This window comes from Pungitius pungitius, unplaced genomic scaffold (assembly GCF_949316345.1).
Source record: "Pungitius pungitius unplaced genomic scaffold, fPunPun2.1 scaffold_29, whole genome shotgun sequence".
NCBI classification, from domain to species: Eukaryota; Metazoa; Chordata; class Actinopteri; order Perciformes; family Gasterosteidae; genus Pungitius; species Pungitius pungitius.
In genome coordinates, this window is record NW_026909812.1 from 483,469 (window position 1) to 507,505 (window position 24,037).

The 24,037-nt window shown below is 45.2% G+C and overlaps 50 non-coding genes and 1 pseudogene across 50 annotated transcripts; all 51 read right to left on the minus strand.

Moving 5' to 3' along the window:
* Positions 1–82: 82 nt before the first annotated feature.
* On the minus strand, positions 83–201 carry LOC134111117 (5S ribosomal RNA). The gene has a single exon (XR_009944500.1). It is a non-coding gene; the product is annotated as a 5S ribosomal RNA (ribosomal RNA).
* Positions 202–595: 394 nt separating this feature from the next.
* LOC134110900 (5S ribosomal RNA) lies at positions 596–714 on the minus strand. The gene has a single exon (XR_009944283.1). It is a non-coding gene; the product is annotated as a 5S ribosomal RNA (ribosomal RNA).
* Positions 715–1,053: 339 nt separating this feature from the next.
* On the minus strand, positions 1,054–1,172 carry LOC134111049 (5S ribosomal RNA). Its single transcript, XR_009944432.1, has one exon. It is a non-coding gene; the product is annotated as a 5S ribosomal RNA (ribosomal RNA).
* Positions 1,173–1,511: 339 nt separating this feature from the next.
* LOC134111118 (5S ribosomal RNA) lies at positions 1,512–1,630 on the minus strand. Its single transcript, XR_009944501.1, has one exon. It is a non-coding gene; the product is annotated as a 5S ribosomal RNA (ribosomal RNA).
* A 394-nt stretch (positions 1,631–2,024) lies between these two features.
* Positions 2,025–2,143, minus strand: LOC134110901 (5S ribosomal RNA). The gene has a single exon (XR_009944284.1). It is a non-coding gene; the product is annotated as a 5S ribosomal RNA (ribosomal RNA).
* Positions 2,144–2,482: 339 nt separating this feature from the next.
* LOC134110902 (5S ribosomal RNA) lies at positions 2,483–2,601 on the minus strand. Its single transcript, XR_009944285.1, has one exon. It is a non-coding gene; the product is annotated as a 5S ribosomal RNA (ribosomal RNA).
* A 339-nt stretch (positions 2,602–2,940) lies between these two features.
* LOC134111120 (5S ribosomal RNA) lies at positions 2,941–3,059 on the minus strand. The gene has a single exon (XR_009944503.1). It is a non-coding gene; the product is annotated as a 5S ribosomal RNA (ribosomal RNA).
* A 394-nt stretch (positions 3,060–3,453) lies between these two features.
* On the minus strand, positions 3,454–3,572 carry LOC134110903 (5S ribosomal RNA). The gene has a single exon (XR_009944286.1). It is a non-coding gene; the product is annotated as a 5S ribosomal RNA (ribosomal RNA).
* A 339-nt stretch (positions 3,573–3,911) lies between these two features.
* Positions 3,912–4,030, minus strand: LOC134110904 (5S ribosomal RNA). The gene has a single exon (XR_009944287.1). It is a non-coding gene; the product is annotated as a 5S ribosomal RNA (ribosomal RNA).
* Positions 4,031–4,369: 339 nt separating this feature from the next.
* On the minus strand, positions 4,370–4,488 carry LOC134111203 (5S ribosomal RNA). Its single transcript, XR_009944585.1, has one exon. It is a non-coding gene; the product is annotated as a 5S ribosomal RNA (ribosomal RNA).
* Positions 4,489–4,882: 394 nt separating this feature from the next.
* Positions 4,883–5,001, minus strand: LOC134110905 (5S ribosomal RNA). The gene has a single exon (XR_009944288.1). It is a non-coding gene; the product is annotated as a 5S ribosomal RNA (ribosomal RNA).
* A 339-nt stretch (positions 5,002–5,340) lies between these two features.
* On the minus strand, positions 5,341–5,459 carry LOC134111400 (5S ribosomal RNA). The gene has a single exon (XR_009944783.1). It is a non-coding gene; the product is annotated as a 5S ribosomal RNA (ribosomal RNA).
* A 339-nt stretch (positions 5,460–5,798) lies between these two features.
* Positions 5,799–5,917, minus strand: LOC134111121 (5S ribosomal RNA). Its single transcript, XR_009944504.1, has one exon. It is a non-coding gene; the product is annotated as a 5S ribosomal RNA (ribosomal RNA).
* A 394-nt stretch (positions 5,918–6,311) lies between these two features.
* On the minus strand, positions 6,312–6,430 carry LOC134110906 (5S ribosomal RNA). The gene has a single exon (XR_009944289.1). It is a non-coding gene; the product is annotated as a 5S ribosomal RNA (ribosomal RNA).
* A 339-nt stretch (positions 6,431–6,769) lies between these two features.
* LOC134111401 (5S ribosomal RNA) lies at positions 6,770–6,888 on the minus strand. Its single transcript, XR_009944784.1, has one exon. It is a non-coding gene; the product is annotated as a 5S ribosomal RNA (ribosomal RNA).
* Positions 6,889–7,227: 339 nt separating this feature from the next.
* LOC134111122 (5S ribosomal RNA) lies at positions 7,228–7,346 on the minus strand. The gene has a single exon (XR_009944505.1). It is a non-coding gene; the product is annotated as a 5S ribosomal RNA (ribosomal RNA).
* Positions 7,347–7,740: 394 nt separating this feature from the next.
* On the minus strand, positions 7,741–7,859 carry LOC134110907 (5S ribosomal RNA). The gene has a single exon (XR_009944290.1). It is a non-coding gene; the product is annotated as a 5S ribosomal RNA (ribosomal RNA).
* Positions 7,860–8,198: 339 nt separating this feature from the next.
* LOC134110908 (5S ribosomal RNA) lies at positions 8,199–8,317 on the minus strand. The gene has a single exon (XR_009944291.1). It is a non-coding gene; the product is annotated as a 5S ribosomal RNA (ribosomal RNA).
* A 339-nt stretch (positions 8,318–8,656) lies between these two features.
* LOC134111433 (5S ribosomal RNA) lies at positions 8,657–8,775 on the minus strand. Its single transcript, XR_009944816.1, has one exon. It is a non-coding gene; the product is annotated as a 5S ribosomal RNA (ribosomal RNA).
* A 394-nt stretch (positions 8,776–9,169) lies between these two features.
* On the minus strand, positions 9,170–9,288 carry LOC134110910 (5S ribosomal RNA). Its single transcript, XR_009944293.1, has one exon. It is a non-coding gene; the product is annotated as a 5S ribosomal RNA (ribosomal RNA).
* A 339-nt stretch (positions 9,289–9,627) lies between these two features.
* Positions 9,628–9,746, minus strand: LOC134111123 (5S ribosomal RNA). The gene has a single exon (XR_009944506.1). It is a non-coding gene; the product is annotated as a 5S ribosomal RNA (ribosomal RNA).
* Positions 9,747–10,140: 394 nt separating this feature from the next.
* LOC134111186 (5S ribosomal RNA) lies at positions 10,141–10,259 on the minus strand. The gene has a single exon (XR_009944568.1). It is a non-coding gene; the product is annotated as a 5S ribosomal RNA (ribosomal RNA).
* Positions 10,260–10,598: 339 nt separating this feature from the next.
* LOC134111050 (5S ribosomal RNA) lies at positions 10,599–10,717 on the minus strand. Its single transcript, XR_009944433.1, has one exon. It is a non-coding gene; the product is annotated as a 5S ribosomal RNA (ribosomal RNA).
* A 339-nt stretch (positions 10,718–11,056) lies between these two features.
* LOC134111124 (5S ribosomal RNA) lies at positions 11,057–11,175 on the minus strand. The gene has a single exon (XR_009944507.1). It is a non-coding gene; the product is annotated as a 5S ribosomal RNA (ribosomal RNA).
* Positions 11,176–11,569: 394 nt separating this feature from the next.
* On the minus strand, positions 11,570–11,688 carry LOC134110911 (5S ribosomal RNA). Its single transcript, XR_009944294.1, has one exon. It is a non-coding gene; the product is annotated as a 5S ribosomal RNA (ribosomal RNA).
* Positions 11,689–12,027: 339 nt separating this feature from the next.
* LOC134111051 (5S ribosomal RNA) lies at positions 12,028–12,146 on the minus strand. The gene has a single exon (XR_009944434.1). It is a non-coding gene; the product is annotated as a 5S ribosomal RNA (ribosomal RNA).
* A 339-nt stretch (positions 12,147–12,485) lies between these two features.
* On the minus strand, positions 12,486–12,604 carry LOC134111125 (5S ribosomal RNA). Its single transcript, XR_009944508.1, has one exon. It is a non-coding gene; the product is annotated as a 5S ribosomal RNA (ribosomal RNA).
* Positions 12,605–12,998: 394 nt separating this feature from the next.
* Positions 12,999–13,117, minus strand: LOC134110912 (5S ribosomal RNA). Its single transcript, XR_009944295.1, has one exon. It is a non-coding gene; the product is annotated as a 5S ribosomal RNA (ribosomal RNA).
* A 339-nt stretch (positions 13,118–13,456) lies between these two features.
* On the minus strand, positions 13,457–13,575 carry LOC134111402 (5S ribosomal RNA). The gene has a single exon (XR_009944785.1). It is a non-coding gene; the product is annotated as a 5S ribosomal RNA (ribosomal RNA).
* A 339-nt stretch (positions 13,576–13,914) lies between these two features.
* On the minus strand, positions 13,915–14,033 carry LOC134111126 (5S ribosomal RNA). Its single transcript, XR_009944509.1, has one exon. It is a non-coding gene; the product is annotated as a 5S ribosomal RNA (ribosomal RNA).
* Positions 14,034–14,427: 394 nt separating this feature from the next.
* Positions 14,428–14,546, minus strand: LOC134111403 (5S ribosomal RNA). The gene has a single exon (XR_009944786.1). It is a non-coding gene; the product is annotated as a 5S ribosomal RNA (ribosomal RNA).
* A 339-nt stretch (positions 14,547–14,885) lies between these two features.
* On the minus strand, positions 14,886–15,004 carry LOC134111127 (5S ribosomal RNA). Its single transcript, XR_009944510.1, has one exon. It is a non-coding gene; the product is annotated as a 5S ribosomal RNA (ribosomal RNA).
* Positions 15,005–15,398: 394 nt separating this feature from the next.
* On the minus strand, positions 15,399–15,517 carry LOC134110913 (5S ribosomal RNA). The gene has a single exon (XR_009944296.1). It is a non-coding gene; the product is annotated as a 5S ribosomal RNA (ribosomal RNA).
* A 339-nt stretch (positions 15,518–15,856) lies between these two features.
* On the minus strand, positions 15,857–15,975 carry LOC134110914 (5S ribosomal RNA). The gene has a single exon (XR_009944297.1). It is a non-coding gene; the product is annotated as a 5S ribosomal RNA (ribosomal RNA).
* A 339-nt stretch (positions 15,976–16,314) lies between these two features.
* On the minus strand, positions 16,315–16,433 carry LOC134111185 (5S ribosomal RNA). Its single transcript, XR_009944567.1, has one exon. It is a non-coding gene; the product is annotated as a 5S ribosomal RNA (ribosomal RNA).
* A 394-nt stretch (positions 16,434–16,827) lies between these two features.
* LOC134110915 (5S ribosomal RNA) lies at positions 16,828–16,946 on the minus strand. The gene has a single exon (XR_009944298.1). It is a non-coding gene; the product is annotated as a 5S ribosomal RNA (ribosomal RNA).
* A 339-nt stretch (positions 16,947–17,285) lies between these two features.
* Positions 17,286–17,404, minus strand: LOC134110916 (5S ribosomal RNA). The gene has a single exon (XR_009944299.1). It is a non-coding gene; the product is annotated as a 5S ribosomal RNA (ribosomal RNA).
* Positions 17,405–17,748: 344 nt separating this feature from the next.
* LOC134110917 (5S ribosomal RNA) lies at positions 17,749–17,867 on the minus strand. The gene has a single exon (XR_009944300.1). It is a non-coding gene; the product is annotated as a 5S ribosomal RNA (ribosomal RNA).
* Positions 17,868–18,206: 339 nt separating this feature from the next.
* On the minus strand, positions 18,207–18,325 carry LOC134110918 (5S ribosomal RNA). The gene has a single exon (XR_009944301.1). It is a non-coding gene; the product is annotated as a 5S ribosomal RNA (ribosomal RNA).
* Positions 18,326–18,670: 345 nt separating this feature from the next.
* On the minus strand, positions 18,671–18,789 carry LOC134111412 (5S ribosomal RNA). The gene has a single exon (XR_009944795.1). It is a non-coding gene; the product is annotated as a 5S ribosomal RNA (ribosomal RNA).
* Positions 18,790–19,128: 339 nt separating this feature from the next.
* Positions 19,129–19,247, minus strand: LOC134111381 (5S ribosomal RNA). Its single transcript, XR_009944764.1, has one exon. It is a non-coding gene; the product is annotated as a 5S ribosomal RNA (ribosomal RNA).
* Positions 19,248–19,591: 344 nt separating this feature from the next.
* LOC134110919 (5S ribosomal RNA) lies at positions 19,592–19,710 on the minus strand. The gene has a single exon (XR_009944302.1). It is a non-coding gene; the product is annotated as a 5S ribosomal RNA (ribosomal RNA).
* Positions 19,711–20,049: 339 nt separating this feature from the next.
* LOC134111450 (5S ribosomal RNA) lies at positions 20,050–20,168 on the minus strand (annotated as a pseudogene).
* Positions 20,169–20,512: 344 nt separating this feature from the next.
* Positions 20,513–20,631, minus strand: LOC134110921 (5S ribosomal RNA). Its single transcript, XR_009944304.1, has one exon. It is a non-coding gene; the product is annotated as a 5S ribosomal RNA (ribosomal RNA).
* Positions 20,632–20,970: 339 nt separating this feature from the next.
* LOC134111543 (5S ribosomal RNA) lies at positions 20,971–21,089 on the minus strand. Its single transcript, XR_009944887.1, has one exon. It is a non-coding gene; the product is annotated as a 5S ribosomal RNA (ribosomal RNA).
* Positions 21,090–21,433: 344 nt separating this feature from the next.
* LOC134111156 (5S ribosomal RNA) lies at positions 21,434–21,552 on the minus strand. The gene has a single exon (XR_009944539.1). It is a non-coding gene; the product is annotated as a 5S ribosomal RNA (ribosomal RNA).
* Positions 21,553–21,891: 339 nt separating this feature from the next.
* LOC134110922 (5S ribosomal RNA) lies at positions 21,892–22,010 on the minus strand. The gene has a single exon (XR_009944305.1). It is a non-coding gene; the product is annotated as a 5S ribosomal RNA (ribosomal RNA).
* A 344-nt stretch (positions 22,011–22,354) lies between these two features.
* Positions 22,355–22,473, minus strand: LOC134110923 (5S ribosomal RNA). The gene has a single exon (XR_009944306.1). It is a non-coding gene; the product is annotated as a 5S ribosomal RNA (ribosomal RNA).
* Positions 22,474–22,817: 344 nt separating this feature from the next.
* LOC134111157 (5S ribosomal RNA) lies at positions 22,818–22,936 on the minus strand. The gene has a single exon (XR_009944540.1). It is a non-coding gene; the product is annotated as a 5S ribosomal RNA (ribosomal RNA).
* A 339-nt stretch (positions 22,937–23,275) lies between these two features.
* On the minus strand, positions 23,276–23,394 carry LOC134110924 (5S ribosomal RNA). Its single transcript, XR_009944307.1, has one exon. It is a non-coding gene; the product is annotated as a 5S ribosomal RNA (ribosomal RNA).
* A 345-nt stretch (positions 23,395–23,739) lies between these two features.
* On the minus strand, positions 23,740–23,858 carry LOC134111413 (5S ribosomal RNA). Its single transcript, XR_009944796.1, has one exon. It is a non-coding gene; the product is annotated as a 5S ribosomal RNA (ribosomal RNA).
* Positions 23,859–24,037: the final 179 nt, after the last annotated feature.

Consider the following 24,037-nt stretch of genomic DNA (forward strand, 5'->3'; position numbering starts at 1 on the left):
TTCTACAATGTGATCAACTTTTTACAATTGTGTAGGTGTACAAGCTACGGCGCTGGGCGGCTTTCAGAGAGAGAAGTGAAAAAGCTTACGGCACCTGGGATTCCCAGGCGGTCTTCCATTCAGGTACTAACCAGGCCCTGCTCTGCTTAGCTTCCGAGATCAGACGAGATCGGGCGGAACCAGAGAGGTATGGCCGTAAGCTGCTTTTCATCTTTTTCCTAATCCTTTAAAACGTGTCAAAGATAATCAGAAGTTTCTTTTTCTAAAATTGAAGCAGTTCTTAGCATTGGCAAGAGAGGTTCCTAAAACCTAAAGGGAACTTTACTTTTCTTCTTTGGTAAATCTAACATGTTTGGTTAGCACCTGTATTTCAACGGCTAAATTACAAACAAAAGTATGCCAATTGTTAAATGTTGATCAACACTAATTTAGCAACCATGAAACGGAATCATGTTTGATAATATTGTCTAAATGCCTTTCATATCCAACGTTAAAACAACAATAAACATGCATCTCTTCAACAATGTGATATACTTTTTGTAATTTGTAGGTGTACAATCTGCGGCGCTCTGCAGCTTTCAGAGAGAAGTGAAAAAGCTTACGGCACCTGGGATTCCCAGGCGGTCTTCCATCCAGGTACTAACCAGGCCCTGCTCTGCTTAGCTTCCGAGATCAGACGAGATCGGGCGGAACCAGAGAGGTATGGCCGTAAGCTGCTTTTTATCTTTTTCCTAATCCTTTATAATGCGTCAAAAAATTATGTCACGCCTGCCGTTGGCATCTTTGTGTGGGTTAAATAAGGGTATGCAAAGAAGGCTGTGACATCCTATGGCGAAAATTGGATGGACTAGAGAAGACCCGCCCAGGAGTCCCAGCCAATCGGTGGATGGCCATTGCAGTCCCCGCCACCTCAAATGGCCTGACGATGGTATGGACGTAAGCCACCTTTCATCTTCTTCCTATTGCATCTCTTCTACAATGTGATCAACTTTTTACAATTGTGTAGGTGTACAAGCTACGGCGCTGGGCGGCTTTCAGAGAGAGAAGTGAAAAAGCTTACGGCACCTGGGATTCCCAGGCGGTCTTCCATCCAGGTACTAACCAGGCCCTGCTCTGCTTAGCTTCCGAGATCAGACGAGATCGGGCGGAAGCAGAGAGGTATGGCCGTAAGCTGCTTTTCATCTTTTTCCTAATCCTTTATAATGCGTCAAAAAATTATGTCACGCCTGCCGTTGGCATCTTTGTGTGGGTTAAATAAGGGTATGCAAAGAAGGCTGTGACATCCTATGGCGAAAATTGGATGGACTCGAGAAGACCCGCCCAGGAGTCCCAGCCAATCGGTGGATGGCCATTGCAGTCCCCGCCACCTCAAATGGCCTGACGATGGTATGGACGTAAGCCACCTTTCATCTTCTTCCTATTGCATCTCTTCTACAATGTGATCAACTTTTTACAATTGTGTAGGTGTACAAGCTACGGCGCTGGGCGGCTTTCAGAGAGAGAAGTGAAAAAGCTTACGGCACCTGGGATTCCCAGGCGGTCTTCCATTCAGGTACTAACCAGGCCCTGCTCTGCTTAGCTTCCGAGATCAGACGAGATCGGGCGGAACCAGAGAGGTATGGCCGTAAGCTGCTTTTCATCTTTTTCCTAATCCTTTAAAACGTGTCAAAGATAATCAGAAGTTTCTTTTTCTAAAATTGAAGCAGTTCTTAGCATTGGCAAGAGAGGTTCCTAAAACCTAAAGGGAACTTTACTTTTCTTCTTTGGTAAATCTAACATGTTTGGTTAGCACCTGTATTTCAACGGCTAAATTACAAACAAAAGTATGCCAATTGTTAAATGTTGATCAACACTAATTTAGCAACCATGAAACGGAATCATGTTTGATAATATTGTCTAAATGCCTTTCATATCCAACGTTAAAACAACAATAAACATGCATCTCTTCAACAATGTGATATACTTTTTGTAATTTGTAGGTGTACAATCTGCGGCGCTCTGCAGCTTTCAGAGAGAAGTGAAAAAGCTTACGGCACCTGGGATTCCCAGGCGGTCTTCCATCCAGGTACTAACCAGGCCCTGCTCTGCTTAGCTTCCGAGATCAGACGAGATCGGGCGGAACCAGAGAGGTATGGCCGTAAGCTGCTTTTTATCTTTTTCCTAATCCTTTATAATGCGTCAAAAAATTATGTCACGCCTGCCGTTGGCATCTTTGTGTGGGTTAAATAAGGGTATGCAAAGAAGGCTGTGACATCCTATGGCGAAAATTGGATGGACTAGAGAAGACCCGCCCAGGAGTCCCAGCCAATCGGTGGATGGCCATTGCAGTCCCCGCCACCTCAAATGGCCTGACGATGGTATGGACGTAAGCCACCTTTCATCTTCTTCCTATTGCATCTCTTCTACAATGTGATCAACTTTTTACAATTGTGTAGGTGTACAAGCTACGGCGCTGGGCGGCTTTCAGAGAGAGAAGTGAAAAAGCTTACGGCACCTGGGATTCCCAGGCGGTCTTCCATCCAGGTACTAACCAGGCCCTGCTCTGCTTAGCTTCCGAGATCAGACGAGATCGGGCGGAACCAGAGAGGTATGGCCGTAAGCTGCTTTTTATCTTTTTCCTAATCCTTTATAATGCGTCAAAAAATTATGTCACGCCTGCCGTTGGCATCTTTGTGTGGGTTAAATAAGGGTATGCAAAGAAGGCTGTGACATCCTATGGCGAAAATTGGATGGACTAGAGAAGACCCGCCCAGGAGTCCCAGCCAATCGGTGGATGGCCATTGCAGTCCCCGCCACCTCAAATGGCCTGACGATGGTATGGACGTAAGCCACCTTTCATCTTCTTCCTATTGCATCTCTTCTACAATGTGATCAACTTTTTACAATTGTGTAGGTGTACAAGCTACGGCGCTGGGCGGCTTTCAGAGAGAGAAGTGAAAAAGCTTACGGCACCTGGGATTCCCAGGCGGTCTTCCATTCAGGTACTAACCAGGCCCTGCTCTGCTTAGCTTCCGAGATCAGACGAGATCGGGCGGAACCAGAGAGGTATGGCCGTAAGCTGCTTTTCATCTTTTTCCTAATCCTTTAAAACGTGTCAAAGATAATCAGAAGTTTCTTTTTCTAAAATTGAAGCAGTTCTTAGCATTGGCAAGAGAGGTTCCTAAAACCTAAAGGGAACTTTACTTTTCTTTTTTGGTAAATCTAACATGTTTGGTTAGCACCTGTATTTCAACGGCTAAATTACAAACAAAAGTATGCCAATTGTTAAATGTTGATCAACACTAATTTAGCAACCAAGAAACGGAATCATGTTTGATAATATTGTCTAAATGCCTTTCATATCCAACGTTAAAACAACAATAAACATGCATCTCTTCAACAATGTGATATACTTTTTGTAATTTGTAGGTGTACAATCTGCGGCGCTCTGCAGCTTTCAGAGAGAAGTGAAAAAGCTTACGGCACCTGGGATTCCCAGGCGGTCTTCCATCCAGGTACTAACCAGGCCCTGCTCTGCTTAGCTTCCGAGATCAGACGAGATCGGGCGGAACCAGAGAGGTATGGCCGTAAGCTGCTTTTTATCTTTTTCCTAATCCTTTATAATGCGTCAAAAAATTATGTCACGCCTGCCGTTGGCATCTTTGTGTGGGTTAAATAAGGGTATGCAAAGAAGGCTGTGACATCCTATGGCGAAAATTGGATGGACTAGAGAAGACCCGCCCAGGAGTCCCAGCCAATCGGTGGATGGCCATTGCAGTCCCCGCCACCTCAAATGGCCTGACGATGGTATGGACGTAAGCCACCTTTCATCTTCTTCCTATTGCATCTCTTCTACAATGTGATCAACTTTTTACAATTGTGTAGGTGTACAAGCTACGGCGCTGGGCGGCTTTCAGAGAGAGAAGTGAAAAAGCTTACGGCACCTGGGATTCCCAGGCGGTCTTCCATCCAGGTACTAACCAGGCCCTGCTCTGCTTAGCTTCCGAGATCAGACGAGATCGGGCGGAACCAGAGAGGTATGGCCGTAAGCTGCTTTTTATCTTTTTCCTAATCCTTTATAATGCGTCAAAAAATTATGTCACGCCTGCCGTTGGCATCTTTGTGTGGGTTAAATAAGGGTATGCAAAGAAGGCTGTGACATCCTATGGCGAAAATTGGATGGACTAGAGAAGACCCGCCCAGGAGTCCCAGCCAATCGGTGGATGGCCATTGCAGTCCCCGCCACCTCAAATGGCCTGACGATGGTATGGACGTAAGCCACCTTTCATCTTCTTCCTATTGCATCTCTTCTACAATGTGATCAACTTTTTACAATTGTGTAGGTGTACAAGCTACGGCGCTGGGCGGCTTTCAGAGAGAGAAGTGAAAAAGATTACGGCACCTGGGATTCCCAGGCGGTCTTCCATTCAGGTACTAACCAGGCCCTGCTCTGCTTAGCTTCCGAGATCAGACGAGATCGGGCGGAACCAGAGAGGTATGGCCGTAAGCTGCTTTTCATCTTTTTCCTAATCCTTTAAAACGTGTCAAAGATAATCAGAAGTTTCTTTTTCTAAAATTGAAGCAGTTCTTAGCATTGGCAAGAGAGGTTCCTAAAACCTAAAGGGAACTTTACTTTTCTTTTTTGGTAAATCTAACATGTTTGGTTAGCACCTGTATTTCAACGGCTAAATTACAAACAAAAGTATGCCAATTGTTAAATGTTGATCAACACTAATTTAGCAACCAAGAAACGGAATCATGTTTGATAATATTGTCTAAATGCCTTTCATATCCAACGTTAAAACAACAATAAACATGCATCTCTTCAACAATGTGATATACTTTTTGTAATTTGTAGGTGTACAATCTGCGGCGCTCTGCAGCTTTCAGAGAGAAGTGAAAAAGCTTACGGCACCTGGGATTCCCAGGCGGTCTTCCATCCAGGTACTAACCAGGCCCTGCTCTGCTTAGCTTCCGAGATCAGACGAGATCGGGCGGAACCAGAGAGGTATGGCCGTAAGCTGCTTTTTATCTTTTTCCTAATCCTTTATAATGCGTCAAAAAATTATGTCACGCCTGCCGTTGGCATCTTTGTGTGGGTTAAATAAGGGTATGCAAAGAAGGCTGTGACATCCTATGGCGAAAATTGGATGGACTAGAGAAGACCCGCCCAGGAGTCCCAGCCAATCGGTGGATGGCCATTGCAGTCCCCGCCACCTCAAATGGCCTGACGATGGTATGGACGTAAGCCACCTTTCATCTTCTTCCTATTGCATCTCTTCTACAATGTGATCAACTTTTTACAATTGTGTAGGTGTACAAGCTACGGCGCTGGGCGGCTTTCAGAGAGAGAAGTGAAAAAGCTTACGGCACCTGGGATTCCCAGGCGGTCTTCCATCCAGGTACTAACCAGGCCCTGCTCTGCTTAGCTTCCAAGATCAGACGAGATCGGGCGGAAGCAGAGAGGTATGACCGTAAGCTGCTTTTTATCTTTTTCCTAATCCTTTATAATGCGTCAAAAAATTATGTCACGCCTGCCGTTGGCATCTTTGTGTGGGTTAAATAAGGGTATGCAAAGAAGGCTGTGACATCCTATGGCGAAAATTGGATGGACTAGAGAAGACCCGCCCAGGAGTCCCAGCCAATCGGTGGATGGCCATTGCAGTCCCCGCCACCTCAAATGGCCTGACGATGGTATGGACGTAAGCCACCTTTCATCTTCTTCCTATTGCATCTCTTCTACAATGTGATCAACTTTTTACAATTGTGTAGGTGTACAAGCTACGGCGCTGGGCGGCTTTCAGAGAGAGAAGTGAAAAAGCTTACGGCACCTGGGATTCCCAGGCGGTCTTCCATTCAGGTACTAACCAGGCCCTGCTCTGCTTAGCTTCCGAGATCAGACGAGATCGGGCGGAACCAGAGAGGTATGGCCGTAAGCTGCTTTTCATCTTTTTCCTAATCCTTTAAAACGTGTCAAAGATAATCAGAAGTTTCTTTTTCTAAAATTGAAGCAGTTCTTAGCATTGGCAAGAGAGGTTCCTAAAACCTAAAGGGAACTTTACTATTCTTCTTTGGTAAATCTAACATGTTTGGTTAGCACCTGTATTTCAACGGCTAAATTACAAACAAAAGTATGCCAATTGTTAAATGTTGATCAACACTAATTTAGCAACCATGAAACGGAATCATGTTTGATAATATTGTCTAAATGCCTTTCATATCCAACGTTAAAACAACAATAAACATGCATCTCTTCAACAATGTGATATACTTTTTGTAATTTGTAGGTGTACAATCTGCGGCGCTCTGCAGCTTTCAGAGAGAAGTGAAAAAGCTTACGGCACCTGGGATTCCCAGGCGGTCTTCCATCCAGGTACTAACCAGGCCCTGCTCTGCTTAGCTTCCGAGATCAGACGAGATCGGGCGGAACCAGAGAGGTATGGCCGTAAGCTGCTTTTTATCTTTTTCCTAATCCTTTATAATGCGTCAAAAAATTATGTCACGCCTGCCGTTGGCATCTTTGTGTGGGTTAAATAAGGGTATGCAAAGAAGGCTGTGACATCCTATGGCGAAAATTGGATGGACTAGAGAAGACCCGCCCAGGAGTCCCAGCCAATCGGTGGATGGCCATTGCAGTCCCCGCCACCTCAAATGGCCTGACGATGGTATGGACGTAAGCCACCTTTCATCTTCTTCCTATTGCATCTCTTCTACAATGTGATCAACTTTTTACAATTGTGTAGGTGTACAAGCTACGGCGCTGGGCGGCTTTCAGAGAGAGAAGTGAAAAAGCTTACGGCACCTGGGATTCCCAGGCGGTCTTCCATCCAGGTACTAACCAGGCCCTGCTCTGCTTAGCTTCCAAGATCAGACGAGATCGGGCGGAAGCAGAGAGGTATGACCGTAAGCTGCTTTTTATCTTTTTCCTAATCCTTTATAATGCGTCAAAAAATTATGTCACGCCTGCCGTTGGCATCTTTGTGTGGGTTAAATAAGGGTATGCAAAGAAGGCTGTGACATCCTATGGCGAAAATTGGATGGACTAGAGAAGACCCGCCCAGGAGTCCCAGCCAATCGGTGGATGGCCATTGCAGTCCCCGCCACCTCAAATGGCCTGACGATGGTATGGACGTAAGCCACCTTTCATCTTCTTCCTATTGCATCTCTTCTACAATGTGATCAACTTTTTACAATTGTGTAGGTGTACAAGCTACGGCGCTGGGCGGCTTTCAGAGAGAGAAGTGAAAAAGCTTACGGCACCTGGGATTCCCAGGCGGTCTTCCATTCAGGTACTAACCAGGCCCTGCTCTGCTTAGCTTCCGAGATCAGACGAGATCGGGCGGAACCAGAGAGGTATGGCCGTAAGCTGCTTTTCATCTTTTTCCTAATCCTTTAAAACGTGTCAAAGATAATCAGAAGTTTCTTTTTCTAAAATTGAAGCAGTTCTTAGCATTGGCAAGAGAGGTTCCTAAAACCTAAAGGGAACTTTACTATTCTTCTTTGGTAAATCTAACATGTTTGGTTAGCACCTGTATTTCAACGGCTAAATTACAAACAAAAGTATGCCAATTGTTAAATGTTGATCAACACTAATTTAGCAACCATGAAACGGAATCATGTTTGATAATATTGTCTAAATGCCTTTCATATCCAACGTTAAAACAACAATAAACATGCATCTCTTCAACAATGTGATATACTTTTTGTAATTTGTAGGTGTACAATCTGCGGCGCTCTGCAGCTTTCAGAGAGAAGTGAAAAAGCTTACGGCACCTGGGATTCCCAGGCGGTCTTCCATCCAGGTACTAACCAGGCCCTGCTCTGCTTAGCTTCCGAGATCAGACGAGATCGGGCGGAACCAGAGAGGTATGGCCGTAAGCTGCTTTTTATCTTTTTCCTAATCCTTTATAATGCGTCAAAAAATTATGTCACGCCTGCCGTTGGCATCTTTGTGTGGGTTAAATAAGGGTATGCAAAGAAGGCTGTGACATCCTATGGCGAAAATTGGATGGACTAGAGAAGACCCGCCCAGGAGTCCCAGCCAATCGGTGGATGGCCATTGCAGTCCCCGCCACCTCAAATGGCCTGACGATGGTATGGACGTAAGCCACCTTTCATCTTCTTCCTATTGCATCTCTTCTACAATGTGATCAACTTTTTACAATTGTGTAGGTGTACAAGCTACGGCGCTGGGCGGCTTTCAGAGAGAGAAGTGAAAAAGCTTACGGCACCTGGGATTCCCAGGCGGTCTTCCATCCAGGTACTAACCAGGCCCTGCTCTGCTTAGCTTCCGAGATCAGACGAGATCGGGCGGAACCAGAGAGGTATGGCCGTAAGCTGCTTTTTATCTTTTTCCTAATCCTTTATAATGCGTCAAAAAATTATGTCACGCCTGCCGTTGGCATCTTTGTGTGGGTTAAATAAGGGTATGCAAAGAAGGCTGTGACATCCTATGGCGAAAATTGGATGGACTAGAGAAGACCCGCCCAGGAGTCCCAGCCAATCGGTGGATGGCCATTGCAGTCCCCGCCACCTCAAATGGCCTGACGATGGTATGGACGTAAGCCACCTTTCATCTTCTTCCTATTGCATCTCTTCTACAATGTGATCAACTTTTTACAATTGTGTAGGTGTACAAGCTACGGCGCTGGGCGGCTTTCAGAGAGAGAAGTGAAAAAGCTTACGGCACCTGGGATTCCCAGGCGGTCTTCCATTCAGGTACTAACCAGGCCCTGCTCTGCTTAGCTTCCGAGATCAGACGAGATTGGGCGGAACCAGAGAGGTATGGCCGTAAACTGCTTTTCATCTTTTTCCTAATCCTTTAAAACGTGTCAAAGATAATCAGAAGTTTCTTTTTCTAAAATTGAAGCAGTTCTTAGCATTGGCAAGAGAGGTTCCTAAAGCCTGAAGGTAACTTTACTTTTCTTCACTGGCAATTCTAACATGTTTGGTTAGCACCTGTATTTCAACGGCTAAATTACAAACAAAAGTATGCCAATTGTTAAATGTTCATCAACACTAATTTAGCAACCATGAAACGGAATCATGTTTGATAATATTGTCTAAATGCCTTTCATATCCAACGTTAAAACAACAATAAACATGCATCTCTTCAACAATGTGATATACTTTTTGTAATTTGTAGGTGTACAATCTGCGGCGCTCTGCAGCTTTCAGAGAGAAGTGAAAAAGCTTACGGCACCTGGGATTCCCAGGCGGTCTTCCATCCAGGTACTAACCAGGCCCTGCTCTGCTTAGCTTCCGAGATCAGACGAGATCGGGCGGAACCAGAGAGGTATGGCCGTAAGCTGCTTTTTATCTTTTTCCTAATCCTTTATAATGCGTCAAAAAATTATGTCACGCCTGCCGTTGGCATCTTTGTGTGGGTTAAATAAGGGTATGCAAAGAAGGCTGTGACATCCTATGGCGAAAATTGGATGGACTAGAGAAGACCCGCCCAGGAGTCCCAGCCAATCGGTGGATGGCCATTGCAGTCCCCGCCACCTCAAATGGCCTGACGATGGTATGGACGTAAGCCACCTTTCATCTTCTTCCTATTGCATCTCTTCTACAATGTGATCAACTTTTTACAATTGTGTAGGTGTACAAGCTACGGCGCTGGGCGGCTTTCAGAGAGAGAAGTGAAAAAGCTTACGGCACCTGGGATTCCCAGGCGGTCTTCCATTCAGGTACTAACCAGGCCCTGCTCTGCTTAGCTTCCGAGATCAGACGAGATCGGGCGGAACCAGAGAGGTATGGCCGTAAGCTGCTTTTCATCTTTTTCCTAATCCTTTAAAACGTGTCAAAGATAATCAGAAGTTTCTTTTTCTAAAATTGAAGCAGTTCTTAGCATTGGCAAGAGAGGTTCCTAAAACCTAAAGGGAACTTTACTTTTCTTCTTTGGTAAATCTAACATGTTTGGTTAGCACCTGTATTTCAACGGCTAAATTACAAACAAAAGTATGCCAATTGTTAAATGTTGATCAACACTAATTTAGCAACCATGAAACGGAATCATGTTTGATAATATTGTCTAAATGCCTTTCATATCCAACGTTAAAACAACAATAAACATGCATCTCTTCAACAATGTGATATACTTTTTGTAATTTGTAGGTGTACAATCTGCGGCGCTCTGCAGCTTTCAGAGAGAAGTGAAAAAGCTTACGGCACCTGGGATTCCCAGGCGGTCTTCCATCCAGGTACTAACCAGGCCCTGCTCTGCTTAGCTTCCGAGATCAGACGAGATCGGGCGGAACCAGAGAGGTATGGCCGAAAGCTGCTTTTTATCTTTTTCCTAATCCTTTATAATGCGTCAAAAAATTATGTCACGCCTGCCGTTGGCATCTTTGTGTGGGTTAAATAAGGGTATGCAAAGAAGGCTGTGACATCCTATGGCGAAAATTGGATGGACTAGAGAAGACCCGCCCAGGAGTCCCAGCCAATCGGTGGATGGCCATTGCAGTCCCCGCCACCTCAAATGGCCTGACGATGGTATGGACGTAAGCCACCTTTCATCTTCTTCCTATTGCATCTCTTCTACAATGTGATCAACTTTTTACAATTGTGTAGGTGTACAAGCTACGGCGCTGGGCGGCTTTCAGAGAGAGAAGTGAAAAAGCTTACGGCACCTGGGATTCCCAGGCGGTCTTCCATCCAGGTACTAACCAGGCCCTGCTCTGCTTAGCTTCCGAGATCAGACGAGATCGGGCGGAAGCAGAGAGGTATGGCCGTAAGCTGCTTTTTATCTTTTTCCTAATCCTTTATAATGCGTCAAAAAATTATGTCACGCCTGCCGTTGGCATCTTTGTGTGGGTTAAATAAGGGTATGCAAAGAAGGCTGTGACATCCTATGGCGAAAATTGGATGGACTAGAGAAGACCCGCCCAGGAGTCCCAGCCAATCGGTGGATGGCCATTGCAGTCCCCGCCACCTCAAATGGCCTGACGATGGTATGGACGTAAGCCACCTTTCATCTTCTTCCTATTGCATCTCTTCTACAATGTGATCAACTTTTTACAATTGTGTAGGTGTACAAGCTACGGCGCTGGGCGGCTTTCAGAGAGAGAAGTGAAAAAGCTTACGGCACCTGGGATTCCCAGGCGGTCTTCCATTCAGGTACTAACCAGGCCCTGCTCTGCTTAGCTTCCGAGATCAGACGAGATCGGGCGGAACCAGAGAGGTATGGCCGTAAGCTGCTTTTCATCTTTTTCCTAATCCTTTAAAACGTGTCAAAGATAATCAGAAGTTTCTTTTTCTAAAATTGAAGCAGTTCTTAGCATTGGCAAGAGAGGTTCCTAAAACCTAAAGGGAACTTTACTTTTCTTCTTTGGTAAATCTAACATGTTTGGTTAGCACCTGTATTTCAACGGCTAAATTACAAACAAAAGTATGCCAATTGTTAAATGTTGATCAACACTAATTTAGCAACCATGAAACGGAATCATGTTTGATAATATTGTCTAAATGCCTTTCATATCCAACGTTAAAACAACAATAAACATGCATCTCTTCAACAATGTGATATACTTTTTGTAATTTGTAGGTGTACAATCTGCGGCGCTCTGCAGCTTTCAGAGAGAAGTGAAAAAGCTTACGGCACCTGGGATTCCCAGGCGGTCTTCCATCCAGGTACTAACCAGGCCCTGCTCTGCTTAGCTTCCGAGATCAGACGAGATCGGGCGGAACCAGAGAGGTATGGCCGTAAGCTGCTTTTTATCTTTTTCCTAATCCTTTATAATGCGTCAAAAAATTATGTCACGCCTGCCGTTGGCATCTTTGTGTGGGTTAAATAAGGGTATGCAAAGAAGGCTGTGACATCCTATGGCGAAAATTGGATGGACTAGAGAAGACCCGCCCAGGAGTCCCAGCCAATCGGTGGATGGCCATTGCAGTCCCCGCCACCTCAAATGGCCTGACGATGGTATGGACGTAAGCCACCTTTCATCTTCTTCCTATTGCATCTCTTCTACAATGTGATCAACTTTTTACAATTGTGTAGGTGTACAAGCTACGGCGCTGGGCGGCTTTCAGAGAGAGAAGTGAAAAAGCTTACGGCACCTGGGATTCCCAGGCGGTCTTCCATCCAGGTACTAACCAGGCCCTGCTCTGCTTAGCTTCCGAGATCAGACGAGATCGGGCGGAAGCAGAGAGGTATGGCCGTAAGCTGCTTTTTATCTTTTTCCTAATCCTTTATAATGCGTCAAAAAATTATGTCACGCCTGCCGTTGGCATCTTTGTGTGGGTTAAATAAGGGTATGCAAAGAAGGCTGTGACATCCTATGGCGAAAATTGGATGGACTAGAGAAGACCCGCCCAGGAGTCCCAGCCAATCGGTGGATGGCCATTGCAGTCCCCGCCACCTCAAATGGCCTGACGATGGTATGGACGTAAGCCACCTTTCATCTTCTTCCTATTGCATCTCTTCTACAATGTGATCAACTTTTTACAATTGTGTAGGTGTACAAGCTACGGCGCTGGGCGGCTTTCAGAGAGAGAAGTGAAAAAGCTTACGGCACCTGGGATTCCCAGGCGGTCTTCCATTCAGGTACTAACCAGGCCCTGCTCTGCTTAGCTTCCGAGATCAGACGAGATCGGGCGGAACCAGAGAGGTATGGCCGTAAGCTGCTTTTCATCTTTTTCCTAATCCTTTAAAACGTGTCAAAGATAATCAGAAGTTTCTTTTTCTAAAATTGAAGCAGTTCTTAGCATTGGCAAGAGAGGTTCCTAAAACCTAAAGGGAACTTTACTTTTCTTCTTTGGTAAATCTAACATGTTTGGTTAGCACCTGTATTTCAACGGCTAAATTACAAACAAAAGTATGCCAATTGTTAAATGTTGATCAACACTAATTTAGCAACCATGAAACGGAATCATGTTTGATAATATTGTCTAAATGCCTTTCATATCCAACGTTAAAACAACAATAAACATGCATCTCTTCAACAATGTGATATACTTTTTGTAATTTGTAGGTGTACAATCTGCGGCGCTCTGCAGCTTTCAGAGAGAAGTGAAAAAGCTTACGGCACCTGGGATTCCCAGGCGGTCTTCCATCCAGGTACTAACCAGGCCCTGCTCTGCTTAGCTTCCGAGATCAGACGAGATCGGGCGGAACCAGAGAGGTATGGCCGTAAGCTGCTTTTTATCTTTTTCCTAATCCTTTATAATGCGTCAAAAAATTATGTCACGCCTGCCGTTGGCATCTTTGTGTGGGTTAAATAAGGGTATGCAAAGAAGGCTGTGACATCCTATGGCGAAAATTGGATGGACTAGAGAAGACCCGCCCAGGAGTCCCAGCCAATCGGTGGATGGCCATTGCAGTCCCCGCCACCTCAAATGGCCTGACGATGGTATGGACGTAAGCCACCTTTCATCTTCTTCCTATTGCATCTCTTCTACAATGTGATCAACTTTTTACAATTGTGTAGGTGTACAAGCTACGGCGCTGGGCGGCTTTCAGAGAGAGAAGTGAAAAAGCTTACGGCACCTGGGATTCCCAGGCGGTCTTCCATCCAGGTACTAACCAGGCCCTGCTCTGCTTAGCTTCCAAGATCAGACGAGATCGGGCGGAAGCAGAGAGGTATGACCGTAAGCTGCTTTTTATCTTTTTCCTAATCCTTTATAATGCGTCAAAAAATTATGTCACGCCTGCCGTTGGCATCTTTGTGTGGGTTAAATAAGGGTATGCAAAGAAGGCTGTGACATCCTATGGCGAAAATTGGATGGACTAGAGAAGACCCGCCCAGGAGTCCCAGCCAATCGGTGGATGGCCATTGCAGTCCCCGCCACCTCAAATGGCCTGACGATGGTATGGACGTAAGCCACCTTTCATCTTCTTCCTATTGCATCTCTTCTACAATGTGATCAACTTTTTACAATTGTGTAGGTGTACAAGCTACGGCGCTGGGCGGCTTTCAGAGAGAGAAGTGAAAAAGCTTACGGCACCTGGGATTCCCAGGCGGTCTTCCATTCAGGTACTAACCAGGCCCTGCTCTGCTTAGCTTCCGAGATCAGACGAGATCGGGCGGAACCAGAGAGGTATGGCCGTAAGCTGCTTTTCATCTTTTTCCTAATCCTTTAAAACGTGTCAAAGATAATCAGAAGTTTCTTTTTCTAAAATTGAAGCAGTTCTTAGCATTGGCAAGAGAGGTTCCTAAAACCTAAAGGGAACTTTACTATTCTTCTTTGGTAAATCTAACATGTTTGGTTAGCACCTGTATTTCAACGGCTAAATTACAAACAAAAGTATGCCAATTGTTAAATGTTGATCAACACTAATTTAGCAACCATGAAACGGAATCATGTTTGATAATATTGTCTAAATGCCTTTCATATCCAACGTTAAAACAACAATAAACATGCATCTCTTCAACAATGTGATATACTTTTTGTAATTTGTAGGTGTACAATCTGCGGCGCTCTGCAGCTTTCAGAGAGAAGTGAAAAAGCTTACGGCACCTGGGATTCCCAGGCGGTCTTCCATCCAGGTACTAACCAGGCCCTGCTCTGCTTAGCTTCCAAGATCAGACGAGATCGGGCGGAAGCAGAGAGGTATGACCGTAAGCTGCTTTTTATCTTTTTCCTAATCCTTTATAATGCGTCAAAAAATTATGTCACGCCTGCCGTTGGCATCTTTGTGTGGGTTAAATAAGGGTATGCAAAGAAGGCTGTGACATCCTATGGCGAAAATTGGATGGACTAGAGAAGACCCGCCCAGGAGTCCCAGCCAATCGGTGGATGGCCATTGCAGTCCCCGCCACCTCAAATGGCCTGACGATGGTATGGACGTAAGCCACCTTTCATCTTCTTCCTATTGCATCTCTTCTATAATGTGATCAACTTTTTACAATTGTGTAGGTGTACAAGCTACGGCGCTGGGCGGCTTTCAGAGAGAGAAGTGAAAAAGCTTACGGCACCTGGGATTCCCAGGCGGTCTTCCATTCAGGTACTAACCAGGCCCTGCTCTGCTTAGCTTCCGAGATCAGACGAGATCGGGCGGAACCAGAGAGGTATGGCCGTAAGCTGCTTTTCATCTTTTTCCTAATCCTTTAAAACGTGTCAAAGATAATCAGAAGTTTCTTTTTCTAAAATTGAAGCAGTTCTTAGCATTGGCAAGAGAGGTTCCTAAAACCTAAAGGGAACTTTACTATTCTTCTTTGGTAAATCTAACATGTTTGGTTAGCACCTGTATTTCAACGGCTAAATTACAAACAAAAGTATGCCAATTGTTAAATGTTGATCAACACTAATTTAGCAACCATGAAACGGAATCATGTTTGATAATATTGTCTAAATGCCTTTCATATCCAACGTTAAAACAACAATAAACATGCATCTCTTCAACAATGTGATATACTTTTTGTAATTTGTAGGTGTACAATCTGCGGCGCTCTGCAGCTTTCAGAGAGAAGTGAAAAAGCTTACGGCACCTGGGATTCCCAGGCGGTCTTCCATCCAGGTACTAACCAGGCCCTGCTCTGCTTAGCTTCCGAGATCAGACGAGATCGGGCGGAACCAGAGAGGTATGGCCGTAAGCTGCTTTTTATCTTTTTCCTAATCCTTTATAATGCGTCAAAAAATTATGTCACGCCTGCCGTTGGCATCTTTGTGTGGGTTAAATAAGGGTATGCAAAGAAGGCTGTGACATCCTATGGCGAAAATTGGATGGACTAGAGAAGACCCGCCCAGGAGTCCCAGCCAATCGGTGGATGGCCATTGCAGTCCCCGCCACCTCAAATGGCCTGACGATGGTATGGACGTAAGCCACCTTTCATCTTCTTCCTATTGCATCTCTTCTACAATGTGATCAACTTTTTACAATTGTGTAGGTGTACAAGCTACGGCGCTGGGCGGCTTTCAGAGAGAGAAGTGAAAAAGCTTACGGCACCTGGGATTCCCAGGCGGTCTTCCATCCAGGTACTAACCAGGCCCTGCTCTGCTTAGCTTCCGAGATCAGACGAGATCGGGCGGAACCAGAGAGGTATGGCCGTAAGCTGCTTTTTATCTTTTTCCTAATCCTTTATAATGCGTCAAAAAATTATGTCACGCCTGCCGTTGGCATCTTTGTGTGGGTTAAATAAGGGTATGCAAAGAAGGCTGTGACATCCTATGGCGAAAATTGGATGGACTAGAGAAGACCCGCCCAGGAGTCCCAGCCAATCGGTGGATGGCCATTGCAGTCCCCGCCACCTCAAATGGCCTGACGATGGTATGGACGTAAGCCACCTTTCATCTTCTTCCTATTGCATCTCTTCTACAATGTGATCAACTTTTTACAATTGTGTAGGTGTACAAGCTACGGCGCTGGGCGGCTTTCAGAGAGAGAAGTGAAAAAGCTTACGGCCCCTGGGATTCCCAGGCGGTCTTCCATCCAGGTACTAACCAGGCCCTGCTCTGCTTAGCTTCCGAGATCAGACGAGATCGGGCGGAACCAGAGAGGTATGGCCGTAAGCTGCTTTTCATCTTTTTCCTAATCCTTTAAAACGTGTCAAAGATAATCAGAAGTTTCTTTTTCTAAAATTGAAGCAGTTCTTAGCATTGGCAAGAGAGGTTCCTAAAACCTAAAGGGAACTTTACTTTTCTTCTTTGGTAAATCTAACATGTTTGGTTAGCACCTGTATTTCAACGGCTAAATTACAAACAAAAGTATGCCAATTGTTAAATGTTGATCAACACTAATTTAGCAACCATGAAACGGAATCATGTTTGATAATATTGTCTAAATGCCTTTCATATCCAACGTTAAAACAACAATAAACATGCATCTCTTCAACAATGTGATATACTTTTTGTAATTTGTAGGTGTACAATCTGCGGCGCTCTGCAGCTTTCAGAGAGAAGTGAAAAAGCTTACGGCACCTGGGATTCCCAGGCGGTCTTCCATCCAGGTACTAACCAGGCCCTGCTCTGCTTAGCTTCCGAGATCAGACGAGATCGGGCGGAACCAGAGAGGTATGGCCGTAAGCTGCTTTTTATCTTTTTCCTAATCCTTTATAATGCGTCAAAAAATTATGTCACGCCTGCCGTTGGCATCTTTGTGTGGGTTAAATAAGGGTATGCAAAGAAGGCTGTGACATCCTATGGCGAAAATTGGATGGACTAGAGAAGACCCGCCCAGGAGTCCCAGCCAATCGGTGGATGGCCATTGCAGTCCCCGCCACCTCAAATGGCCTGACGATGGTATGGACGTAAGCCACCTTTCATCTTCTTCCTATTGCATCTCTTCTACAATGTGATCAACTTTTTACAATTGTGTAGGTGTACAAGCTACGGCGCTGGGCGGCTTTCAGAGAGAGAAGTGAAAAAGCTTACGGCACCTGGGATTCCCAGGCGGTCTTCCATCCAGGTACTAACCAGGCCCTGCTCTGCTTAGCTTCCGAGATCAGACGAGATCGGGCGGAACCAGAGAGGTATGGCCGTAAGCTGCTTTTCATCTTTTTCCTAATCCTTTAAAACGTGTCAAAGATAATCAGAAGTTTCTTTTTCTAAAATTGAAGCAGTTCTTAGCATTGGCAAGAGAGGTTCCTAAAGCCTGAAGGTAACTTTACTTTTCTTCACTGGCAATTCTAACATGTTGGGTTAGCACCTGTATTTCAACGGCTAAATTACAAACAACAGTATGCCAATCGTAAATGTTGACCAACACTAATTTAGCAATCATGAAACGGAATCATTTTGGATAATATTGTCTAATTTCCTTTCATATCCAACGTTAAAACAGGTGTACAATCTGCGGCGCTCGGCGGCTTTCGGAGAGAGAAGTGAAAAAGCTTACGGCACCTGGGATTCCCAGGCGGTCTTCCATCCAGGTACTAACCAGGCCCTGCTCTGCTTAGCTTCCGAGATCAGACGAGATCGGGCGGAACCAGAGAGGTATGGCCGTAAGCTGCTTTTTATCTTTTTCCTAATCCTTTATAATGCGTCAATGAATTATGACACGCCTGCCGTTGGCATCTTTGTGTGGGTTAAATAAGGGTATGCAAAGAAGGCTGTGACATCCCATGCCGAAAATTGGATGGACTAGAGAAGACCCGCCCAGGAGTCCCAGCCAATCGGTGAATGGCCATTGCAGTCCCCGCCACCTCAAATGGCCTGACGATGGTATGGACGTAAGCCACCTTTCATCTTCTTCCTATTGCATCTCTTCTACAATGTGAATTTTTTTTTACAATTGTGTAGGTGTACAATCTACGGCGCTGGGCGGCTTTCAGAGAGAGAAGTTAAAAAGCTTACGGCACCTGGGATTCCCAGGCGGTCTTCCATCCAGGTACTAACCAGGCCCTGCTCTGCTTAGCTTCCGAGATCAGACGAGATCGGGCGGAACCAGAGAGGTATGGCCGTAAGCTGCTTTTCATCTTTTTCCTAATCCTTTAAAACGTGTCAAAGATAATCAGAAGTTTCTTTTTCTAAAATTGAAGCAGTTCTTAGCATTGGCAAGAGAGGTTCCTAAAACCTAAAGGGAACTTTACTTTTCTTCACTGGAAAATCTAACATGTTTGGTTAGCACCTGTATTTCAACGGCTAAATTACAAACAAAAGTATGCCAATTGTTAAATGTTGATCAACACTAATTTAGCAATCATGAAACGGAATCATTTTGGATAATATTGTCTAATTTCCTTTCATATCCAACGTTAAAACAGGTGTACAATCTGCGGCGCTCGGCGGCTTTCGGAGAGAGAAGTGAAAAAGCTTACGGCACCTGAGATTCCCAGGCGGTCTTCCATCCAGGTAATAACCAGGCCCTGCTCTGCTTAGCTTCCGAGATCAGACGAGATCGGGCGGAACCAGAGAGGTATGGCCGTAAGCTGCTTTTTATCTTTTTCCTAATCCTTTATAATGCGTCAATGAATTATGACACGCCTGCCGTTGGCATCTTTGTGTGGGTTAAATAAGGGTATGCAAAGAAGGCTGTGACATCCCATGCCGAAAATTGGATGGACTAGAGAAGACCCGCCCAGGGGTCCCAGCCAATCGGTGAATGGCCATTGCAGTCCCCGCCACCTCAAATGGCCTGACGATGGTACGGACGTAAGCCACCTTTCATCTTCTTCCTATTGCATCTCTTCTACAATGTGATTTTTTTTTTACAATTGTGTAGGTGTACAATTTACGGCGCTGGGCGGCTTTCAGAGAGAGAAGTGAAAAAGCTTACGGCACCTGGGATTCCCAGGCGGTCTTCCATCCAGGTACTAACCAGGCCCTGCTCTGCTTAGCTTCCGAGATCAGACGAGATCGGGCGGAACCAGAGAGGTATGGACGTAAGCTGCTTTTCATCTTTTTCCTAATCCTTTAAAACGTGTCAAAGATAATCAGAAGTTTCTTTTTCTAAAATTGAAGCAGTTCTTAGCATTGGCAAGAGAGGTTCCTAAAGCCTGAAGGTAACTTTACTTTTCTTCACTGGCAATTCTAACATGTTGGGTTAGCACCTGTATTTCAACGGCTAAATTACAAACAACAGTATGCCAATCGTAAATGTTGATCAACACTAATTTAGCAATCATGAAACGGAATCATTTTGGATAATATTGTCTAATTTCCTTTCATATCCAACGTTAAAACAGGTGTACAATCTGCGGCGCTCGGCGGCTTTCGGAGAGAGAAGTGAAAAAGCTTACGGCACCTGGGATTCCCAGGCGGTCTTCCATCCAGGTACTAACCAGGCCCTGCTCTGCTTAGCTTCCGAGATCAGACGAGATCGGGCGGAACCAGAGAGGTATGGCCGTAAGCTGCTTTTTATCTTTTTCCTAATCCTTTATAATGCGTCAATGAATTATGACACGCCAGCCGTTGGCATCTTTGTGTGGGTTAAATAAGGGTATGCAAAGAAGGCTGTGACATCCCATGCCGAAAATTGGATGGACTAGAGAAGACCCGCCCAGGAGTCCCAGCCAATCGGTGAATGGCCATTGCAGTCCCCGCCACCTCAAATGGCCTGACGATGGTACGGACGTAAGCCACCTTTCATCTTCTTCCTATTGCATCTCTTCTACAATGTGAAATTTTTTTTACAATTGTGTAGGTGTACAATCTACGGCGCTGGGCGGCTTTCAGAGAGAGAAGTGAAAAAGCTTACGGCACCTGGGGTTTCCAGGCGGTCTTCCATCCAGGTACTAACCAGGCCCTGCTCTGCTTAGCTTCCGAGAACAGACGAGATCGGGCGGAACCAGAGAGGTATGGACGTAAGCTGCTTTTCATCTTTTTCCTAATCCTTTAAAACGTGTCAAAGATAATCAGAAGTTTCTTTTTCTAAAATTGAAGCAGTTCTTAGCATTGGCAAGAGAGGTTCCTAAAGCCTGAAGGTAACTTTACTTTTCTTCACTGGCAATTCTAACATGTTGGGTTAGCACCTGTATTTCAACGGCTAAATTACAAACAACAGTATGCCAATCGTAAATGTTGACCAACACTAATTTAGCAATCATGAAACGGAATCATTTTGGATAATATTGTCTAATTTCCTTTCATATCCAACGTTAAAACAGGTGTACAATCTGCGGCGCTCGGCGGCTTTCGGAGAGAGAAGTGAAAAAGCTTACGGCACCTGGGATTCCCAGGCGGTCTTCCATCCAGGTACTAACCAGGCCCTGCTCTGCTTAGCTTCCGAGATCAGACGAGATCGGGCGGAACCAGAGAGGTATGGCCGTAAGCTGCTTTTTATCTTTTTCCTAATCCTTTATAATGCGTCAATGAATTATGACACGCCTGCCGTTGGCATCTTTGTGTGGGTTAAATAAGGGTATGCAAAGAAGGCTGTGACATCCCATGCCGAAAATTGGATGGACTAGAGAAGACCCGCCCAGGAGTCCCAGCCAATCGGTGAATGGCCATTGCAGTCCCCGCCACCTCAAATGGCCTGACGATGGTATGGACGTAAGCCACCTTTCATCTTCTTCCTATTGCATCTCTTCTACAATGTGAATTTTTTTTTACAATTGTGTAGGTGTACAATCTACGGCGCTGGGCGGCTTTCAGAGAGAGAAGTTAAAAAGCTTACGGCACCTGGGATTCCCAGGCGGTCTTCCATCCAGGTACTAACCAGGCCCTGCTCTGCTTAACTTCCGAGATCAGACGAGATCGGGCGGAACCAGAGAGGTATGGCCGTAAGCTGCTTTTCATCTTTTTCCTAATCCTTTAAAACGTGTCAAAGATAATCAGAAGTTTCTTTTTCTAAAATTGAAGCAGTTCTTAGCATTGGCAAGAGAGGTTCCTAAAGCCTGAAGGTAACTTTACTTTTCTTCACTGGCAATTCTAACATGTTGGGTTAGCACCTGTATTTCAACGGCTAAATTACAAACAACAGTATGCCAATGGTAAATGTTGACCAACACTAATTTAGCAATCATGAAACGAAATCATTTTGGATAATATTGTCTAATTTCCTTTCATATCCAACGTTAAAACAGGTGTACAATCTGCGGCGCTCGGCGGCTTTCGGAGAGAGAAGTGAAAAAGCTTACGGCACCTGGGATTCCCAGGCGGTCTTCCATCCAGGTACTAAACAGGCCCTGCTCTGCTTAGCTTCCGAGATCAGACGAGATCGGGCGGAACCAGAGAGGTATGGCCGTAAGCTGCTTTTTATCTTTTTCCTAATCCTTTATAATGCGTCAATGAATTATGACACGCCTGCCGTTGGCATCTTTGTGTGGGTTAAATAAGGGTATGCAAAGAAGGCTGTGACATCCCATGCCGAAAATTGGATGGACTAGAGAAGACCCGCCCAGGAGTCCCAGCCAATCGGTGAATGGCCATTGCAGTCCCCGCCACCTCAAATGGCCTGACGATGGTATGGACGTAAGCCACCTTTCATCTTCTTCCTATTGCATCTCTTCTACAATGTGAATTTTTTTTTACAATTGTGTAGGTGTACAATCTACGGCGCTGGGCGGCTTTCAGAGAGAGAAGTTAAAAAGCTTACGGCACCTGGGATTCCCAGGCGGTCTTCCATCCAGGTACTAACCAGGCCCTGCTCTGCTTAGCTTCCGAGATCAGACGAGATCGGGCGGAACCAGAGAGGTATGGCCGTAAGCTGCTTTTCATCTTTTTCCTAATCCTTTAAAACGTGTCAAAGATAATCAGAAGTTTCTTTTTCTAAAATTGAAGCAGTTCTTAGCATTGGCAAGAGAGGTTCCTAAAGCCTGAAGGTAACTTTACTTTTCTTCACTGGCAATTCTAACATGTTGGGTTAGCACCTGTATTTCAACGGCTAAATTACAAACAACAGTATGCCAATCGTAAATGTTGACCAACACTAATTTAGCAATCATGAAACGGAATCATTTTGGATAATATTGTCTAATTTCCTTTCATATCCAACGTTAAAACAGGTGTACAATCTGCGGCGCTCGGCGGCTTTCGGAGAGAGAAGTGAAAAAGCTTACGGCACCTGGGATTCCCAGGCGGTCTTCCATCCAGGTACTAACCAGGCCCTGCTCTGCTTAGCTTCCGAGATCAGACGAGATCGGGCGGAACCAGAGAGGTATGGCCGTAAGCTGCTTTTCATCTTTTTCCTAATCCTTTAAAACGTGTCAAAGATAATCAGAAGTTTCTTTTTCTAAAATTGAAGCAGTTCTTAGCATTGGCAAGAGAGGTTCCTAAAGCCTGAAGGTAACTTTACTTTTCTTCAGTGGCAATTCTAACATGTTGGGTTAGCACCTGTATTTCAACGGCTAAATTACAAACAACAGTATGCCAATGGTAAATGTTGACCAACACTAATTTAGCAATCATGAAACGGAATCATTTTGGATAATATTGTCTAATTTCCTTTCATATCCAACGTTAAAACAGGTGTACAATCTGCGGCGCTCGGCGGCTTTCGGAGAGAGAAGTGAAAAAGCTTACGGCACCTGGGATTCCCAGGCGGTCTTCCATCCAGGTACTAAACAGGCCCTGCTCTGCTTAGCTTCCGAGATCAGACGAGATCGGGCGGAACCAGAGAGGTATGGCCGTAAGCTGCTTTTTATCTTTTTCCTAATCCTTTATAATGCGTCAATGAATTATGACACGCCTGCCGTTGGCATCTTTGTGTGGGTTAAATAAGGGTATGCAAAGAAGGCTGTGACATCCCATGCCGAAAATTGGATGGACTAGAGAAGACCCGCCCAGGAGTCCCAGCCAATCGGTGAATGGCCATTGCAGTCCCCGCCACCTCAAATGGCCTGACGATGGTATGGACGTAAGCCACCTTTCATCTTCTTCCTATTGCATCTCTTCTACAATGTGAATTTTTTTTTACAATTGTGTAGGTGTACAATCTACGGCGCTGGGCGGCTTTCAGAGAGAGAAGTTAAAAAGCTTACGGCACCTGGGATTCCCAGGCGGTCTTCCATCCAGGTACTAACCAGGCCCTGCTCTGCTTAGCTTCCGAGATCAGACGAGATCGGGCGGAACCAGAGAGGTATGGCCGTAAGCTGCTTTTCATCTTTTTCCTAATCCTTTAAAACGTGTCAAAGATAATCAGAAGTTTCTTTTTCTAAAATTGAAGCAGTTCTTAGCATTGGCAAGAGAGGTTCCTAAAACCTAAAGGGAACTTTACTTTTCTTCACTGGTAAATCTAACATGTTTGGTTAGCACCTGTATTTCAACGGCTAAATTACAAACAAAAGTATGCCAATTGTTAAATGTTGATCAACACTAATTTAGCAATCATGAAACGGAATCATTTTGGATAATATTGTCTAATTTCCTTTCATATCCAACGTTAAAACAGGTGTACAATCTGCGGCGCTCGGCGGCTTTCGGAGAGAGAAGTGAAAAAGCTTACGGCACCTGAGATTCCCAGGCGGTCTTCCATCCAGGTAATAACCAGGCCCTGCTCTGCTTAGCTTCCGAGATCAGACGAGATCGGGCGGAACCAGAGAGGTATGGCCGTAAGCTGCTTTTTATCTTTTTCCTAATCCTTTATAATGCGTCAATGAATTATGACACGCCTGCCGTTGGCATCTTTGTGTGGGTTAAATAAGGGTATGCAAAGAAGGCTGTGACATCCCATGCCGAAAATTGGATGGACTAGAGAAGACCCGCCCAGGGGTCCCAGCCAATCGGTGAATGGCCA